Source organism: Tympanuchus pallidicinctus, unplaced genomic scaffold, assembly GCF_026119805.1.
Source record: "Tympanuchus pallidicinctus isolate F22 unplaced genomic scaffold, pur_lepc_1.0 scaffold5, whole genome shotgun sequence".
NCBI lineage: Eukaryota > Metazoa > Chordata > Aves > Galliformes > Phasianidae > Tympanuchus > Tympanuchus pallidicinctus.
In genome coordinates, this window is record NW_026294769.1 from 42,931,395 (window position 1) to 42,941,911 (window position 10,517).

General features: G+C 41.8%; 1 non-coding gene across 1 annotated transcript; it reads right to left on the reverse strand.

The window, feature by feature from the left end:
• Positions 1 to 393: 393 nt before the first annotated feature.
• Positions 394 to 483, reverse strand: TRNAY-GUA (transfer RNA tyrosine (anticodon GUA)). The gene is given in 2 exon segments: positions 394 to 429; positions 447 to 483. It is a non-coding gene; the product is annotated as a tRNA-Tyr (tRNA).
• Positions 484 to 10,517: the final 10,034 nt, after the last annotated feature.

Sequence of the window (10,517 nt, forward strand, 5' to 3'; positions counted from 1 at the left end):
GCGCCGCCACCGCCACACTCGCGGCGGGCTCGGTCGCTGCTGCCGAATCTCGCGCCCAGCCTCCTTCCCGAGCCACCGTTTGAATCTGCGCAGGCGGACTGCCGCCCCATTGGCTGCTGTCGCCGCACGCGACACGGGAGCGGGCGGGGCCAGGGGGAGGCGGGGCCGCGCGAATCCTCGCGCCAGCCCGAGGCGGGGGTGGGGGGAGAGGAGGAGTGGCCGTGCGGGCGCGTAACGGGGCCGCGAGGCCCCTCCTAACGCTCGCCGCTGCCGTCTGGTAGCGCCCGCGCCGCGCGGACAAGGCCAGTGCAGCCCCTGCGGGACGGCAGAGACGGTTAACCGCTCTCGAGAGGGAAAAAAAACCGTTGCGGCCTTGCGGGGCAAAATCAAGCCTCCTTCGAGCCGGAATCGAACCAGCGACCTAAGGATTCCCGCGGGCGGCGCCTCTACAGTCCTCCGCTCTACCAGCTGAGCTATCGAAGGGAACTGGCAGTCGTTGCCGTTCCGCCCCTCACAGCTTGGCGGGCTCGGCGGAACGCGGCCTGCAATCTCTATTCTTTGCAAGGAGAGAGACTGTGGGGTCGGTTATAGGCACACTGCTTTTGGAGAGCACTTTATTATTATTAATATTAATAATAATAAATAGTGCTTTTCATGCATCACAATGAGAAGCAGTTGCCACCCGAAAAAGTGAAAAGCCATGCAATACCTCACATACTTACACACCAAGCTTGTGCACTTTGCCAACCCGCGCTCTCTCCTGGCACACATGCCCCAAACCTGTGAAAATTCTAAAGGGAGAGATCCTGACCCCACAGCATTCCCCAGGTGTGAGGTGTTGCTACAGGCAGGGACACACTTGCACAGCAGGCACTGCTTGCTTGGAGAGAATCACTCAGAACAAACTCCTGCATCCCAGAGCACGCTGTTACAACACCCCAGGGCTGACTGCTCCTGGAGGCATCTGCACCTCACAGGCCTGGCAAGAGGAGGTCGTTGAGACCTACAAAACCTCTGGTTCTTGAATATCCATCTGCTGCACAGGGCCTTGGGCGCCTCCTGCAGGAGTGGGTATGCATGAGATGGGCCAGAAACACCCTTCGTCCTCTTTCTAAAGTTGTGTAGGGCAAACCAAGTGTATAATAGTTTTTTTTTTTCTTTTTTTTTTCTTTTTTTTCTTTTTTTTTTTTTTTCCCCCCAAGAGCAAGTAAAAATGCAAGCAGCAGTGTCTGTTCCTAGAGAGGAAGCAGTGAGGTTCCCATTTCCAAGGCATCGCCTCTGCTGCTGTCCGGTGATGGATCAAGGTAGGGATACAGGAGCAGCCCTTGGCAGCCCCGCGAGGAGCACAGTCTCCATACCAAGTACAAGGACACTAAAATTAATAAAGTGCCCTCCCGTGTTTTTTTCCTTCTCTGAAACACTGATGCCCTGCGGTTCCACATGCACTTGAGAAGAGAGAACTGAGAAATGCGGGTTCCATCATGCCCAGCCATCCCACTTGTTGGGTGGCTGCTCTAACCACTACCCACTTACATATTAAAAAAGGAAGCACCCCAAACATCTCACCGCATCCTCTTGTGGCTGCATTTACAGAAACATGAACTCTGCACAGCCTTTAGGAGAAATGAGCGTCATCATCAGCATTAAGGCTATGGGTTGGGAGTGACTGGGCCGACAAACCATGGAGCAATCCTGCAACAATGAGTGAGGCATTCCAGGAATTGGCATTTGAAGATACTTGTCAATGGTGTTTGCTCGGTTCCTGAATGTTTATTGTGGGGCCAAATCATCAATATTTTTCCTTTATTAATTTTAGTGTGCTTTTTGCTTAGTGGTCAAAACAAATCATCAGAATAGCACATGGTTTCTTATTTCATACCACTTCGTCTCAACTTCAGAAGCAGGTTCATCTATTGAAAATTATTACACAGCTCAAGAGAGGAAAATCTTCCCAAGATGCGTTGTAGTCCATTTTTCAGATATTCCCCTACACAAAAGTCTTAAGATTCCATTTATTTCCATAATAACGCCTTATAGGTGTGGAATTTAGACTTACATCTATCCCCACATATGTGTTTGCAGACGTACATCTTCACGTCCCTCCTTTCGGGCGGGGAGGCGGCTCTGAAATAGGGCTCGTGAGAAACCTTGGCTTCCAGCGCCCCCTGCACACGCACACCAGAATCTCAGCCCTTGGCACATCCCATAATACACCTCTGGAGGAATGGCAAAAGCAAACGAGAAACTAACGTACATTACAAACGTACTCTCACCAGGATGAACTCATATCAGTGCATTCGTAGTTTGTTTGTTTGTTTTTTTTCTGATCTTTTATTTTGCAGATGGTCTTTGCTTGCTGCTTTCTCTCGGTGTTTTTTGTACAACCCACATTCACTGGGGTTTGCTTTTACTATCCAGGGATGACAACAGCAGGCTTACTCACATCAAAGCTGTGACAAAAGCTGTAATTAAAAAAAAAAAAAAAAAAAAAAAGGAACAAAGTTCAACTTGCCTGGAACAGGATTTGTGTCATCAGCATCATGCAGTATGAAATGTCAACTGTTTAGAATTCATGTATGTTAAAGTCAAAGGAACCTGAAATAAAAATATTGTTATTTAAGTAAGTACCTTCTTGTATGTTCCCATACTAACACATATGTTCTTAATTGGTAGGAAATAGATCCTAATGAAAGCATGAGCTGAGTCAAACTACTGAATTAGTAAGTGCTGACAGTCCTGTTAAATGTGTATATGTATACATAAACACCATATGTTTTGACATACAGTAGACACTCTTCTTGGAGTACATCAGTAAGCAAATAAGTGTCTCACATAATATACATTTTTTAATCTTATTTGTATTATTGTCTGACAGGGTCCAATATTTTGCAGTTTCTTGTACTCATTCATGAGAAAAAAAAAAAAAAAAAAGAATGGAGATGCATGTATAAGAAAGGAGATACAGAGATACAGACTGGTACTCTGTCTCTGTAATATGATGAAGAGCATCTCTCCCACATGCCACCATTTTAATGCATTCTCTGGGCTGTCAGTGTGCATAAGCCATCAGGCACAGCCTCAGTAGACTCCTGGCAGGACACCTCCCAGTCTGCAGTGTCTGAGTCCCATTCTGCAAGAACTGCTTTACATCTTTGCTTGCCTTCATTGTCTCAAAGGAAGGGTCTATTCCAACCTAGACCTGACAAACAAGACCAAATGCTAAGACACTGTTGCAAGTTCAGGTTTGCAGTATGAACCAAAGTATAACCATCACTGCATGCTCATGGCTCGTGAGTATATCTACTTCCAGTGCCACTTTGCCACTGCCTTAGTGGGATCTCCTGACAAACCAACTCCAAACATCACCAGAACCACCTGTTGGTATTTGGATTCTGCTTGTTTTTTCTTGTTTGTTTGTTGGCTGGTTTTGCAGTGCTCCTGAAGTGCTAGCAGCAGTGGGCATCCCAATTCCAAAGATAGGACACACATACATACTCTTACCCAGATGATTTGCCAAGATACTCAGAAAGATTCAGCAACAATCCTGTAATTTGCCCTGTTATTCATGCCTTTTTGCTAAACTTTCTGCTGAAGTGCAGAAAAATATTATATATACTTCCTACATATATATTATGCATTAATTATGCCTCTGATCAATAGCATTCCTGCAGGGTAACAGGTTGCTTTCTGTGCAATGCTGATGCTTCAAAAGAATTTCACCAACCTGCAGTGGTAAAAAGTTACCAGATTATTAGGCAATATATTAAGCTCATGTATATTACTGAGTTCATTTGTTACTGCACCAGTTCTGTGGCAGTGTCATCTATTTCCTGGGAAAGCCTTTAATGAATAAAAAAGAATACCAGTCACTATTCTGTTTCAAAGGTTCACAGAGCTGAAATGATGGAAAGACTCTGAAGTAATGTGCAGAAGTTTGCGATTATTTGCTGCTACCCTCCACGAAATCTCATTGTGAATTCAGGCAGGCAGTTAAACATTTATCTGGATAGATAAGCAATACAAGGACTCTATATCTCAGAAGACACAGAGCTTAATATCACTATCAGGAAGTTAAAAATAATCAGTGCATGATCTATCTGTAGGCTGTTCAGAAGCTGTACCACAGAGGAACCTGAAGTCTTTAGGAAGATGAATCTCTGCACAGACAGTCAGAAAGACACACAGCTGATTTTTTGCTGTGAGAGCTTCAACCTTGGAATCCAGCATAACTTTTACAGTTAAATCCAGGAATCAGTTTTTTGAGTTGTGAAAACAAAGGCTTATTTCCTCCTTAAAGTTTCCTATCTCACAAACAGCTGCTCCCAATCCCAGTGAATTTAGGCCTATAAAGCAAAAGAAACATGATTGCTAACATCAAGATGAAGGGCACTATAAATGAGCTTACAGCTTTTTGCCAAACTGTTTTCCTTTAGTAGACTTCAATGCCTTATAATCTCAGTAGTCTATAATCTTTAGAGATCTTCAGTGGCAAAAACACAAAATCAAAAGCACAGGCATCCATCAGGATTTGAGCTCAGCTGCATTTTGTCTGGGTTTGGTCTCACAGCACTACTCATTCAGAAACAAAGATAATCTTGACTGCACTGGCCTTGCGGGGGCTGAGCTTGTTGCCCATGGGTAGAGAAATTCCTGGTGAAGAACAGAAGATATTTACCAAATATCAGTATCAGAGATTCTGAAGGGCAATATTCTCTTTGTGGCTGCTGAAAACAACCTGTTTTTGTCGAAATTTTCTCTTGACTGTTCCTTACATTTTCTTGAAGTGACAAGTCGTAAGGAACAACCAACCACTACTCGCAAGAATGAAGTTTTGAGTGCTTTTGACTCAATCTATTTATATTCTCTTTCAGAGAGGAGAAAAAGTGCTAATGCTTCTGCCTGCCAATTAGCCTGTGTTCTGTTAATCACAACATAGAAGAATCAATGTACTTTGTGATTTTGTGAATTTTGCTTTACTATATTGACAGGTTTATATCACTTACTCCAGTGAAAGGAGAGTGGAAATGTAAGAATTAAAGGCTACTGTAACACAAAAATATCAAGATAATTGGGTATATCTGGATGTGCTTAGAATTTATACTGTGACAGTTATGGATCATTTCAGAGCATACAAAAAAAACCAGTCTCTTGCACATTTCCCAAACAACATACATCAGTTTGTCAAGGAGGCTGTATGAGTGCTCTAACAATTGTGAAGTGTGCATTGGGTCAAGCTTGGGATTAAAGAAAACAATCAAACAAAACCAATCACCCTCTCACAAAACAACAGTTTTCAAGTTCAGATTAGTAGCAAGTCAGCGGTATAGCCCTGCCAGAGACCTACACAAGAATCTGCTCAGAAAAGAAGTTATTTAACATAGAATAACTGTAGTTCTCAGAGATGATGTTACATTTCATATCTCATGAGCTGCTCTGTAGCCTTGCTTCTGGCAATCCTTTTATCAAGCTATCACTAGCTTGATAAAAAAAAACTGAGGTCATGCTGACCTCATGCTTGTCTCTTGCGCAGAGCATAGAATCATATAGAATCATAGAATGGCCTGGGTTGAAAAAGACCTAAAAGATCATCTAGTTTCAATCTCCCTGCCATGGGCAGGGTCACCAACCACTAGACCAGGCTGTCCAGAGCCACATCCAGACTTACACTATACAGGCAAACATTAGTTTGTAGTGGTTAAAAGTGGAACAACCTTGTATCAGTCAAATAGGGAAAAAAGCACTCCCAATTTTACACTCATACATTACATGTGATCTTGCCATCAAACATTCCCTGTAAAAAAAAATCACAGTGCTTCAAGATCAGATTACAACATCAGTCTTAATTGACAGACCTCACTAATCTCTCCATTGCCACTTGTTTATGTTGGTAATCAGGGAGGGACAATTTTACTGGTTATGGTCAGTTTGTTTAGGAAAAAAAAATTATTCTTTGACATGCATGCAACTTTGAAGATTGAAGAGTCCCTTGGAAGTCACTTGTTAATCAGGTATTAGCAGTACAGATTTTCCCATGCTGTTTTTGTATTATGCCTTAGAAAGTCATCCCTATGAATTCAGAAGTTAATTCATCCTTAGATCAAGGACCAAGACCAGAGGTAGCAAAGAGCTAAGTATTAGTGTTTAGCTTTCTCCATTGTACCATGCCTTGAATTTTTTTCTTTTGAAAGAAGAAGGTATTCTTTACTATTATTTTCCTCATCTCTCCTGCAACAATAACTACTATTCTCAGCATTTCTCTAGGGAAGTCTTGTTTTAAGAAAGACATAGAGGTTGGGGGAACAGTAGTTAGTATTCCTGTAAGCACACTGTTCAGGCGTAGGACTCGGAGATGTACTGAGCACTGCTTTAGCAGATTTGAGCATGTGAATAGTTATGAAATAGCTCCTTTTCATACACCATAGTTTTAAGTTATGCCTTTGTCCTCTTTTCTGTCTTTGGCTTCTCTCTCATTGCCACAAACCATTATGGTGTGGCAACAGCTGGCTAGGCCTCAACCCTTACCTTCCACTAGGTAGAAAATGGTTTATTTGGCAGCTTCAGCTCCTAGGAGAACAGAAAGGTGGACATCAAGGAAATCACCGGATTTGGATTCAAAGCTAATCACTCTGCAGATGAAACGACAGGGAACACCGCTGCCCACAGAACTACTAGTGATTTTTAGAACCACTGACAGATCTTCAGATAGTATCTTCCTTCTCCAAAAATGCACTCACAAGCCCTCTGCTCCCTCAGGAACATCCCTTCATTCCTTCTTGTCCCATATGCACAGATCTTCAAGCCAAACAAGATTTTAATTTCTGACGGTTTGTGTGAAATTGGATGATTATCACTGTGTCTCTAAAAGCAGTGGTACTAACTGAAGACAGTAAGAACTGGAAAATCTCTGACAAAAATGGTTCAGTATTTAGGGTATTCAAATGAATGTTGAAAAATAAACAAGCATGACACTAGAACTCAGAAAAATTCTCAGTCTGCACAAATGCATAGGAGAAAAAAAAGGAAGTTCAGGATTAGGAGGCAACATGGTAAAAGGACAAATTATCTCTCTATATAAGAATGTAAGTATCCAGAAGAAGCTTCATTTGAAATAAGATCTTGTATACTGGGTTGACAGAAGAGCATATAAAATCAGATCTTATTCTGAAAGCTGCTTGAACCTCAGCTCAAAGGGTTATAGGAGGTGGCTTCATGCCTTTCACACAGCCAAGCCATGCATACAATTGGTTGTTAAAAGCCACAACATTACCTCCCAAATCCTCTTCTAATTTCTGTCTGTTTCCTTGTACCTACCATCTTTCTTTCTTTCTTTCTTTCCCTTTTTTCTTTTTTTCTTTTTTCTTTTTTTTTTTTTTTTTGATGTATGCAATTTTCCAGCCTGCACAGACCTACAACAGAATCTGCAGGACTGCTTTAGAAGTGAAATTAGATTAGCTACCAGCAAGACAATCCACTAAAAATATTTCCAGAAGAAAACAAAATTAGGTAGTCTTAAAGAAAAACAGAGGTGGATAAAGACCAAATACAATTTGTGCAGCTATGCCATAATCATCAAATTAATGCCTTAAAGTAACAGAACAGAGAATAATGGTCTCTTGTGAAGCCTCTGTCAGTTACTGCAACAGAAGTGATGCTCACATTGAAGCCTAATGTCTTTGAAAATTTAAATAAACATTCAGAATCACCCAGCATCCTCAGTTTAAGGGCTGCCATGAAAATAACATTTCCTATTTTATTATGTTTGCCCACGACATCAGAGGTGGCTGTTGGCGGTATGGCAGCAGAGGCTGAGCCTTCCCACCACCATTCCATTCCATTTTGCTGCTGTGTGACAGATGGCAGCAGAGGGGCAGTCTGACAAAATGGCGCCTGACGTGGAAGTGCGTATGGAGCACAGGTTTGTGTGGTGGAATTCCTCCATGCAGAAACAGTGGCACCCACTGACATTCACTGGTGCTCGCTGAATGTTCATGGAGACTGGAAAGTGAACACGAGTGCAGTAAGAAGGTGGGTGATGCATTTCAGCAGTAGCAACAGCAGATCACCTCCTCTGGTGCAGAATTTTACTAGCACAGCATGCAGGCTCTCATACATCAAAACCATGCAAAAATGCATAGCTGACTGCATTGAAAAATAGCATTTTGTAGCTGAACATTTGTTCTATCAAATAGCGTTACTGTAATCTTTGTAGCTGTTGTAGTCTCCATGGAAATTAATAAATAGCAATTGGCTGACAGGTCAGGCCCAAAGGATTTTAGTAAACAGGGTTACATCAGGCTGGCAGCCAGTCACTAGTGGGGTTCCTCAGAGCTCCACTTTAGGGCCAGTTCTCTTTAATTTTTTCTTAAATGACATTGATGTAGGACTAGAAGATGTTTTGGGCAAGTTTGTTGATGATACTAAATTAGGAGGAGCTGCTGACTCCACCAAGGGTGGAGAGGCCATACAGAGACCTAGACAAGTTAGAGAGCTGGGCCATCAGCAACCACATGAAGTTTAACAAGACCAAGAAGGGGCAACCCTGCCTATGCATACAGACTGGGGATGCAGTGCCGGAGAGCAGTCCACTCAAAGGGATTTAGGGGTCTTGGTAGACAGCAAGTTGTACGTGAGTTTATCCAAGCAGCCAAGAAGGCCAATCATATCCAGAGTGCATCAAATATGGCACTGATAACCAGTTGAGGAAAGGGATTGTCCCCCTCTGCATTGTATTGGTGTGGCCTCACCTCAAGTACTGTCTGCAGGTGGGCACCACAGCACGAAGAGAATACAAAACTACTGGAGAGCGTCCAAAGGAGAGTTATGAAAGTGGTGAAGGGTCTAGAGGGGAAGATGTACAAGGTGCAGCTGAAATCCCTTGGTTTGTTCAGCCCAGATTAAAGGAGACTGAATGGAGGCCTCATGGTGGCTGCAGCTCCTCACGGAGAGCAGAGGGGCAGTGCTGAGTTATGCTCCCTGTGGCAGTGTCAAGACCTGAGGGAAGAACCTGAAACTTCAGTAAGGAAGGTTCAGGTTGAGTAGCAGGAAAAGGTTCTTCAGAAGGTGGTCATGCACTGCAACAGGCTCTTCAGGGCAGCGGTCACAGCCCCAAGCTGCCAGAGTTCAAGAAGCAGTTGGCCAATGCTCTCAGATACATGGTCTGATTTTTGAGTCGTCCTGTGTGGAGCCAGGAGTTGGACTCGATGATCCTTATAGGTCCCTCCCACTTCTGGACATTCTATGATTCTAGGAGGCATTACTTTCTGAGCTATCTGTTTAATTCAAATACCAGCTCTGACTGCCAGGTTTCCATGATGTCACCACGTCTGTTATGGATTCAAGTGTTATTACTTTTCTTCACCTATCATTAACAATTAAATATTCAAAACATCACAAGTCAGTAGAAGCCAAAATATATTCCAGCCTTAAAAAAAAAGACTCTACATCACAAGGCAACTTTTTCAGTCAAAATATGTTTGAAATGACTCTTCATGGTACCCAGAACACCTCCCATGACACTCTACACCTGCTGATGAACGTCCAAGATTAACTCTCATCCTGATCCTATGGAAAAAAATCAGTTGTGAGGGTCTTGTTCTGGCAATCAGATCAAGTTTTGCAGCTAGATTTTTATATTAGATTTGCTGTATAAATATAGGACGCTGAAGGAGGAGGAGAAAAAAATGAATAGCTGTAATCTAACAAAGACATATACTGATAAACAAAATTAATAAAAGAAAAACGAAAACATTTAAAACATTCTTGATTGCTTCATACAATACGGTTTGAGTTTAGATTATAAATTCTGCATTAAAAAAAGATGAATAACTGTCTAGTTTTGCAGTAGGCATTTAAGCCTTTAAAATACAAATCTTTTAAAGGATAATTACCAATTTTTCATGATACAACACACAATCATAATTAGCATAGTACATTTAAATCCATCGCTTTAAAGAACATCTCAATGCTATCGCATTTTGAATTTAGGTCTTTCAGTAAATAAAGGAAGAAGCAGCACAAGTTTCACAGATGGATTATCAGACTTCTTTGTAGGCTCAAAAGATAAAATTACAGCCAACTTTTGAAATTAAATAGCATAAGAGATGAAAAAGAGATGAAATGAAAAAGCACAGAGATAATTTAAGTAGCTGTCAATGTGTTATTCTTAAGTACTGCCAAATTTTGAAAGGCCTGCTTCTTCCAAATTTTACTATCCACACTGATATACTAAATGCATGTCTTTAAATTTTGGTTTGAGATGTATTTTAAACAAACCATTTTCAAACCATAGGAGTATGGCAGCATTTGTACAGCATTTTTCTACACCTTATTGGTGACAGCTGTGAAAAGGTTCAGATTTTACTCTCAAATATATAAAAATCCACTTTTAAGACTCTTGAATTCAAAGGTCCTACGTGTTTAATGAAATATTTAGAGCAAGTGTGAAATCCAAAAAGCTTTTCTCTAGTCATTCTTTCAGAAATCCTCTTTTAATCAGAAATGTAACTAAAGCTTACCTT